The sequence below is a fragment of the Triticum dicoccoides genome, chromosome 2B (genome assembly GCF_002162155.2).
Source record: "Triticum dicoccoides isolate Atlit2015 ecotype Zavitan chromosome 2B, WEW_v2.0, whole genome shotgun sequence".
NCBI classification, from domain to species: Eukaryota; Viridiplantae; Streptophyta; class Magnoliopsida; order Poales; family Poaceae; genus Triticum; species Triticum dicoccoides.
In genome coordinates this window covers 617,949,278-617,958,693 of record NC_041383.1, presented here as the reverse complement: position 1 = coordinate 617,958,693, position 9,416 = coordinate 617,949,278, and the positions used below count along the sequence as shown (strand labels likewise).

Genomic DNA, 9,416 nt, shown 5'->3' with positions numbered 1-9,416 from the left:
TAGCATCAAGCCACACACAGTCTCACACAGAGTCAAGCCACACACATATTCACCATCAAGCCACACACATATTCGGCATCAAGCCACACACAGTCAAGCTATACACACACACACACAAAGTCAAACTACACACACACACAGAGTCAAGCCACACACATATTCATCAAGTCACACACAGTCACACACATAGAATGGAGCACTTGCACACAAGAAACGAACATAGATAGGGGCACAAAGAGAAATCCAATACATGGAAGACCGAAGTAAACTCAGAAAGCTATAAAGAAATTCCAGAACTTGAATGAGTAAACTAATTTCAAGTTGGCAACAGTGGCTGCCTCTCATCAGTTACAATATTGTGCATGTTACAGCAGCACTAAGAGCATGCTCAAGAGCATTTTCATCAATCTATCTGAGAAAATATAGAAACAATGTTCCATCAAGATCTTTAAGAATAAAATATGGAGGTGGTATCAGTTCCAAACACGACTTGCTAATAACCACTGCAGTACTTAAACATGAGTATCAAGTAGGGTAATATATTACATCCAGTAAGCAAAACATTGAAATATTTGAAGGGTGTAAAATAGAAATGAGGCACCACTACACCGGCAAGGCAACAAAGAACCATACAAGATAGAACATTAAAAATGAGTAAATTGCATGAGAGAAACAAATCTACAATTGAATGGAGTAAGCCTTACTCATCCCCAATTTGGCATTGCTCAATTTGAGAGATAACACAATATTGAAGTGCAGCTTTTTAGATCTAAAATTCTCCCATAGCAGACCTACAAGAGATACAAGGGAACTAAATTTTTGTCCTTAGTTGTAGACATATAGATTATTAAACTGGTTCTGAACCAACAAACCTTGTATTGTAAGTTCAGAACTTCCCGGTTGCTGTTTGTGACCAAAAACGAGGCTTTGTTGATAAAAGCTTCCGCATTCACTGCGTCATCATCCTACAAAATGAAGAACTACATTAGTCCAGCTGACAATGCAATGACGACAAAGGCTAACCAACAGGACTAACCTCCAAATATAGTCGTGCAATCTGGACACACTTGGATAATTTGTTTGTGTCATCAAGCATCCTGGTTTTTAAGAAGATGGTCAGATTTCCCAGAATATCCAATGGCATGTAAAGAGAGACAAAAGCTTTGCTTGTACTTGATTTCTGAGTCCAAGCCAATTCCACCAAGCATTTGTGCTGCTCTCGACCATTGTTGTTCAAATTCATACAGTTCTGCAAGCTTCCCTAATCACTACAACCTGCATATAGATAGCCAGCACGGTTATAGATCAAGAATGTTGCAAGACTTTTTTACATAATAACAACAAGGTCAATCACAAAGTCACCAAAGAGGATTAGTGAGCAATTACAAAGCCCACAGAAATATATATTATGTCAGCTATTTGTGGTAGTGAAACAAATCTATAGATAAACCTTCCCCATGAGATTTACATGAAGACACTAGAAGTAGTAAATTCACTGGATGATTTCTTTCACAAGATGACAAGCATGATGCAGGCATTGTTTATACATTTTTCTGCACATGTATATATTAACCATCTCCGATCTACATAATCTTTCAATACTAGAGCCCTGTTTGGAATCTCTCCGCTCCACGGAGCTGCGGAGCTCGGTTTGATTTGCTCCGTAAAAAGTTGCAACAGCCTGCTCCGCTCCGGGAGCTGAGTCGCCGGAGCGGAGAGAAACCGAACAGGCACTAGGTATTTTCTGCACACTTATTCTATCTTTATTTACTTTGATGGTAGCTAATACCTAGAAATATAAGAATAGTTAAGACTAAGACCACATGATTGCAATAAATAGAAATTATACTACTCCTTAATGGCTAATTTTAGTGACTGTTTTCAGCAGCTTAACAGAGTTTAATCCCATGAGACATTATAAATTGCAACTTCAACAAGAACTCCCAAATAGTAACACTAAACAAGACAAAGCTATTTAGATTTTTGAAATGCGGTGCATATGAGGGACATGATGCATGAAGCTATACGTAGATATTTGGGTTTCTACAATGCAACCCATGTGAGCATGAAATGAGTGGCAACAGTAATCCCTATATTGCATTATTTTCTCTACTCATAGACAAGATCATGAGGTATTATAAAACTATAGTCCTTCAGCAATAATTAGTGCTTGATAATTGAATAAATATAACTCGGTTTGAGATAAGCTACCTTTCCACTCTTAAGTGTCTTCTATACATATTCTTTAAGTTGGTCGGTTGTAATGTTACTGCCAGTCTCTTCCATTACAGATTTGATCCAGAGCAACACTTCCTGCTGTATATAGTGACAATTCTCAGTTTATGCGCATCAAAATAGTAAATACACCATTTTAAAAATAATAGGACAGTATGTTTTTCTTCTTCTTAGCATCATGTGCAAAAGCAAGTTGGTACTCCCTCCGTCTAGGTGTGTAAGTCATCTTACGAAAACCAAATAATCCCAAAACACTTAGACGCGGTGCATTAAATTCTACCTCGTTTCTTGTTTCTTGACATATCAACCAATAAGAGATGTGGGGTGTGCATGCTTTTAATGACTTGAGACTACCAAACACGACATGCAGTGGTTAGTTCATTGCATGCAATGCTATTAATTAGCAAATGAACATTAAGTTCTCTCGTTTTCTCCTTCTGCTTGGTCACGGTGCACAACCTAAGATGACTTACTCACCTAAATGGAGGGAGTAAATAGCACATCCACAAGTTCTACAATTTGTTCATTTATTACGAACAATTTGTTCCAGGAGATCCATTTGGCAAACACTAGATGTGGCAGAGACATCAACTATACATAAAATCAAGTGTACCTCATTAGCCAGCCCGTGCAGTGGCCCAGCCAAACCTTCAGTGTCCTTAGCAACACAATAAAGAGCAAATGTGACATGTCCAGATACACATGTCTGTACCTTAAATACTTAGAAAAGCTTTAGAATATGATATCCACATAACACACATATCACAAAAAAGTTCAGAAAAAAGAATAGTCAGTTATCTGCACTAAACAAGTACTGGTCTGTTACCTATGACCAGGAACTACCAATACCAAGTTAGCATAAATGATTATTCTTCAAGACAATCATTCCTGCCATATAAATATGTATCTCAAGGAAAATTTGTAAGAGATGTGGTTAATAACTTGAATAAAACACACCATATCAAGTATAATAACACATAAGTGATATCAATATTTATACCTTCCACATCAGATAGTATAAAACACACTGTAGCTGGTACAATACACACCACGGCCTACACGGTTTGCACCCCTAAACGCATTCCCATATATGGGAAGACAGACATTGGGAACATAAGCAAAGCATGACAAGAAGAACTCAATTGGAAATAACACTAAATAAGCAACCATCAGAACAACCATAATGAATCACCCCATCTTTGCTTATGAGATGGGCGATTCAAGAACATAAGAACAACCGTGGTGAACAACCATAACGACCAGCGAGCCAAACCAGAGTATCACAAGGGCGCATGCGTTTGAGGTCTGGAAATCACCGACGAACAATGCAGCGACGGAACCGAGGAACCGATATGAACAAACACGATAAACTGACATTGCTTTGGCCTCTCCCTGCCCTCGTAATCCAAATTCAAAACCAGACAGCGAACACATAATTTTATGGAATAGGGTGTCAGAAGCTCAATGATCAATGATCGCACTATAAGTTAATTGTCACAAAGTCTAGGCAAAGCAAGAAAAGCATTTTTCATTGACTGGACATTAGTAATACAAAAAAAGAATATGATATCCACATAAGACATAACAAACACGCATATCACTAAAAATTTAAGAAAAAAGAAGTCAACTATGTACACTAAACAAATACTAGGTCATTAATCACAATACCGAGTTGATGCCATACAATTTAACATGACAAACAATAATTTTTCAGGCACACTAACCGGGGATAAACAAATGTCAGAGCATAAGAGTTGGGCTAGTCAATTGGATCACCATCATCACAAGAAAACAAGCAACACATGTCCACATTATTGGTTCGTTGAAATTGAGGAAACGGATGTGACAGAAGTTAGCAACATTGATAAAAAACATGTGATGAACGTGCTTTCATGAATAAATAAATTCTGGAGTTATGCTCACAACAGAATTATATGCCCGAGTTATGATATGCAATCTAGAATGTAGTCTAAGGGGAACTAACTAGCAGCAGACCATCTATAACTCCTATGAGTACTTCAATGGAAATAGCAACATCAGGAAAAAAAGAAGCAACCTTGTCCAAAAGTAGCAGCAACAGGTGTTCAATTAGTCAAGCAGCAGGCCACATGGCAACACACAAGCAACGCATGATAAAAAGAAACAAATTGGAAAGAACATAAACAGTATACACCATCAGAACAAGCGTAAGGAATCACCCCGTCTCTACATCTATATTGAGAGCACACACGCCTAGCCGGTACAACAAGAACTCAAGAATTAACGAACCCTCGAACTCAAGAATTGACAGAGGGCCAACAAGAACTGACAGAAGAGAGCATGCATTTCAGTTCTGAAAATCACCAAGAGCAATGCAGGTGACGGAACGGAGGAACCGGTCTGAACTAGCACCATAAACGAACATCGCTCCCCGTCTCCGGCCGTAATCCAATTTCGAAACCAGACCCGTGCGTTCCTGCAACCGACGCGAACACGAAACCCAGGATTGCTAGTTCGGATAACACAAGCGCATGCAGACAGAATTTCTAGTTCGCAAATGAGACGGAGACCCCCGACGAGGCGAGACGGACCTAGAAAACGCAAGCGCATCAGGACAACGGCGAGGACGAGCGAAATCGAATTAGGCGCGACTATACACGGACGGCGGTGAGGATGAGCAAAATCGAACCAGAAGCGACTCTACACAGACAAGGCGAGGAGGAGCAAAATCGAATCGGACGTGACCCCATCACCCCAAACAGGCGACGGCAAGGACAAGCAAAATCAAACCAGGCGCGATTCCAAATGGACGAACCGAGCACGAGAAAAAACCAAATGAGGCGCTGCTGTTCTAAGCCTAAACGGATGGTGAATCGGGGACGAGCAAATCCAAACCAGATGAGAGGCACGACCCGGGGCCGGCCCCGGATGAAGAGAGGAGGAGAAGACCGGCCACGGCCAGAGCGCGGGGAGGGAGGAAAGGGCGTGCCTGGCCGTGGCCGGGCTGCCATGGAAGAGGCGGTGTCGCCGGCCAGGTCCTTGCCGGAGACGGCTTCGACGAGCAGCAGAAACCGAAGGGAAGTGGAGCTGGCGGTGGTGGGTTGGGACTGGATCCGGACCGTGTGGGCAGGAGCAGGACAGGAGGGGTCGGTCGATCGGCAACACAGCACGGCGCGGAGATATTACCGTTGGGAGCCTCATATTGGGGTCGGGTGCTCGAGGCAGAGGCGGTTGTGTGCAGACCACGGACCGGGCACACATGAGCAGACCGCCGGCCAATTTGGTCATGTTAGGAGTTAGGCCAACTCCACCATGCGATCCCAAACGGACGTCTATTTTGTCCGGATTCTGTTCGTTTGGGTAGGGCAATGGGGTCGTGTCCGAACATGTCCTGGAAAGCAGTGGCCGTGCGCCCAGCGCGCGGCCGCATCCATTTGCCCTATCTCGTCCGCCAGGGCCTAAAATGCCCATATTTTCATATGAAAACAAGTTTGCACGTCCAAATATTAATTGTTTGAAAATTAAAATAGTTTTACAACCCAATCAAAATTCTCTTTAATAAAGATAGTTTAACAACCAAATCGAAATTGTCTTGAATGAACATAAAATGAACCAATACATCTATCGGTTGCCAATATGCTCCCACACGTGCTCAACCAAGTCATTTTAAAGATCCACATGAGTGTGCCAATCACGCAGCTCACGATGGAACTGGGCAAACTGATCAAACGTGGCCGGTTCTTGGTGCAGGGGCTCAACATTGTCACCTTGAAAATCAAATCCTTGGTCAAAGATACTGTCATCACGCTCGTCCTTGATGATCATGTTGTGCATGATCACACAAGCAGTCATCACCTCCCAAAGCTTCCTTTCATCCCATGACAGTGCTGGGTATCGAACGATGCCCCATCGGGATTGAAGCACACCAAAAGCACGTTCCACATCCTTTCTAGCACTCTCTTGCATTTGGGAAAATATCTTTCTCTTCTCACCTTGGGGCTTCGAGATTGTCTTCACAAAAGTTGACCACTGAGGATATATACCATCAGCTAGATAGTATCCTTTGTTCTACTGGTGGCCGTTGATCTCAAAGTTGACAGGTTGGGAGCGGCCTTCTGCAAGCCTCGCAAAGACTGAAGAATGCTACAGCACGTTGATATCATTGTGAGAACCTGCCATGCCGAAGAAAGAATGTCATATTCAAAGATCCTGCGATGCCACCGCTTCTAATATGACAGTGCACTCGTTGACATGCCCCTTGTACTGGCTCTGCGAAGCAAATGGACAGTTCTTCCACTCCCAGTGCATACAATCTATGCTGCCAAGCATGCCTGGAAAGCCTCTAGCTGCGTTGGTCGCCAACAATCTCTCTGTATCAGCGACAGTTGGCTGCCTCAAGTACTCTAGGCCAAACACCTCGATCACAGCCTGACAAAACTTGTACATTGACATCAGACATGTTGTCTCGCTCATACGTACGTACTCATCCACCAGATCGAATGGAATTCCATACGCAAGCATGCGGACGGCTGTGGTGCATTTCTGGTAAGAGGAGAATCCAAGCTTGCCAAGGGCATCCTCTTGCACCTGAAGTATGGGTCATGAGAAACCACTCCCTCTCGGATACGATTGAACACATGCCTTGCGATTCAAAAATGGCGACGGAATTTATCCGGCTTGAAGAGCAGTTTGTTGGAAAAGTAATCGGCATAGAGCAGAGCGTGGCCTCTCTTCCTGTTGCGGTTCAGGTTGGGAGCACGGCCAGGGACTGAACCCCTGTACCGAGGAAGCTGTCATTGAATGTGGTCGTGAACGACCAGTGCAGCCACCACAAGATCTTCATCATCCAACGACGAATCATCCGATGAACAAAGGAAGTGGTGGAAGAAAAACTCGTCTCCACTATCCATACCTTTGTGGGCAAAATGCCGAACACCTTGCGGTCGTGGTGGCGAAGAGGCCGCGATGATCACCTCGATGCAGCAGGGGTGGTTGTCGGCCGGCTACTGGCCACTCTGGAGCCGTCGGAAACTACTGCGGCCGCCGCGGTACGTCGCTGGCGGTCGTGTCTCCTCTACCACCGGCAAAGAAGACGACAGCCAAACCTCCTCCGATCGACGGCCAAAACTACGGCGAAAGCACGGGCGTGGTGGCGGCCATGTCTAGACGTGGTTTGGTATGGACGGCCGGGCGCTGCGCGGTGAGGAGGCGGCCGGAGAATAGCGGCGGCGCCGGCGGTGGGGCGGGCGGGAGAGAGAGGGTCGAAGCATTGGGAGCGGAGGGACTGATAGTGTCCCCGACAGGCGGGCCACGGGGGGGACAAGGGCGTGCGTCGCGGCCATCCGCGCGCGTCCGTTTCACCCCAAACCGAGCCCAACTTTGGGCCGGGGATGGGTTGAAAACGGACGGAATTCGGACATTTGTCCGTTTGAGGCCGCGTGTTGGACCACGCTATTCGTCCGTTTACCCTAAATGGACGCACCCGGACAAGATGGAGTCGCGCGGTGGAGTTGGCCTTAGGTTGTGTGCCGTGTCTTATGGAATTTCCTATTTGCCGCTTATTGCGGCAAGTTGTCGCGCCTTCGCACAGGGCACAACTCACCCTGGGCCGGCCCATTTGTTGTCGTTTCTCTTCTTGCGAGATTAAAAATAGCAAAAAGAGTTTGCGCTAGGGATCAAACCTAGCACCTACTGTAGATGTACAAGCGCGATAGCCACCCCGACTGGCTCGTGCAAGTTAACAAACCACAACGCGAATTTTAGAGAAACACACAGCAGGGACATAACTTAAAACCAGTACACGGAATTTCCAAAAAACTTTTATTCCTTCTACTGGTTTTTTCGGGTTTTCTTCACTTCTTTTTATGTTCTTTTGTTTTCTTTTCTTTTGAAGTTAAAATATTGTTCAGAATTTTCAACAACAAATTGTTGTCAAAATTTGTTCATATTTTTGAAATAATGTTCGCATTGCCAAAATTTTGTTCACAATTTCAAAAAATGTTCCTGTTTTCATATTCTCGGTTACAATTCAAAAAGATGTTTAAAATTCCAAATTTTGTTCACATTTTTGAAAATTTGTTCTCAATTAAAAAAATGTTTGGAATTTCGAAATTTGTTCATCGCTTAAAAAAATGTTTTTGGAGTTTTGTTCATGTTGTGAAAAATGTTCGAAATTGAGAATTTTGTTCACATTTTCTAAAATTGTTCGCATTGTTAAAAAATGTTCAGAATTTCCAAAGAAAACCTTGTAGAAAAATTCTTGGAGTTTGAAAATTTTGTTTGCATTTTCAAAAAATGTTCTCACTTTTAAATTTTGTTTGTGTTCTGAAAAAAGTTTGCAATTTTAGATTTTGTTCATTTTTCTAAAAAATGATCTGAATTTATAAATTTGTTCGTTTTTTCAAAAAGTTTGGAGGTTCAAATTTTGTGTTTTCTTTGAAATTTGTTCATAATTTCAATTTTCTGTTTTTGTTTCGAAATTTTGTGTTACAAATTTGTTCGTAATTTGAAAAATGTTCTCGTTTGAATTTTTTTGGATTTTTTAGCAAACATTGAGTTTTATCGATGTGGTTGTTGTTTCTTTTAGTGTTCCGCTGCTAATTCAGCACTGGAGCTTGTTGGTCGCAGTGGCTAGCATAGCACGCGCTAGACCATAAGGTCCCTGGTTCGTCGGAGAGGTACGATGGCTCCCTGCTGCGACGGTGGTGCGGCTGCTCCAGCCCTGCTGCGACGACCTGCTGCGATGGTGGTCCGGCTGCTCCAGCCATGCTGTGACGGCTCGTGCTGTGATGACCTGCTGCGACGGTGGTCCGGCTGCTCCAGCCATGCTGCGACGACCTGCTGCGACGGTGGTCCAGCTGCTCCAGTCATGCTGCGGCGACTTGCTGCAACGATGGTCCGGCTGCTCCAGCCATGCCGCGGTGACGACATCTCGGCTGCGAAGCCGCTACTGCGAGTGGCGTCGACCGATGATACTCACAACAAGTGGTGCTACGACGGTGTTGTTGTGCTGTGACAGCGGCTCGAGGCTGCTTCGATGATGTTGCGACAGTGGCCTGAGCTGCTCCGGTGATGCTACGACGAGGATGATGTGACGGCGGCTTGGGTTACATCAGTGATGCTGCATGGCTCCGTCGTTCTGCGGCCGGTGCTGCCAGGCCACCGAAATTTGCTACGATGGCTTAGTGCTAGGAGCTGGTGCT

General features: G+C 44.2%; 1 long non-coding RNA gene across 1 annotated transcript; it reads right to left on the bottom strand.

Moving 5' to 3' along the window:
• Positions 1-12: 12 nt before the first annotated feature.
• On the bottom strand, positions 13-5,339 carry LOC119365187. The gene is made up of 6 exons (XR_005175364.1): positions 2,849-5,339; positions 2,212-2,316; positions 1,174-1,275; positions 1,037-1,097; positions 873-965; positions 13-791 (listed from the first exon to the last, which is right to left on the bottom strand). It is a non-coding gene; the product is annotated as an uncharacterized LOC119365187 (long non-coding RNA).
• Positions 5,340-9,416: the final 4,077 nt, after the last annotated feature.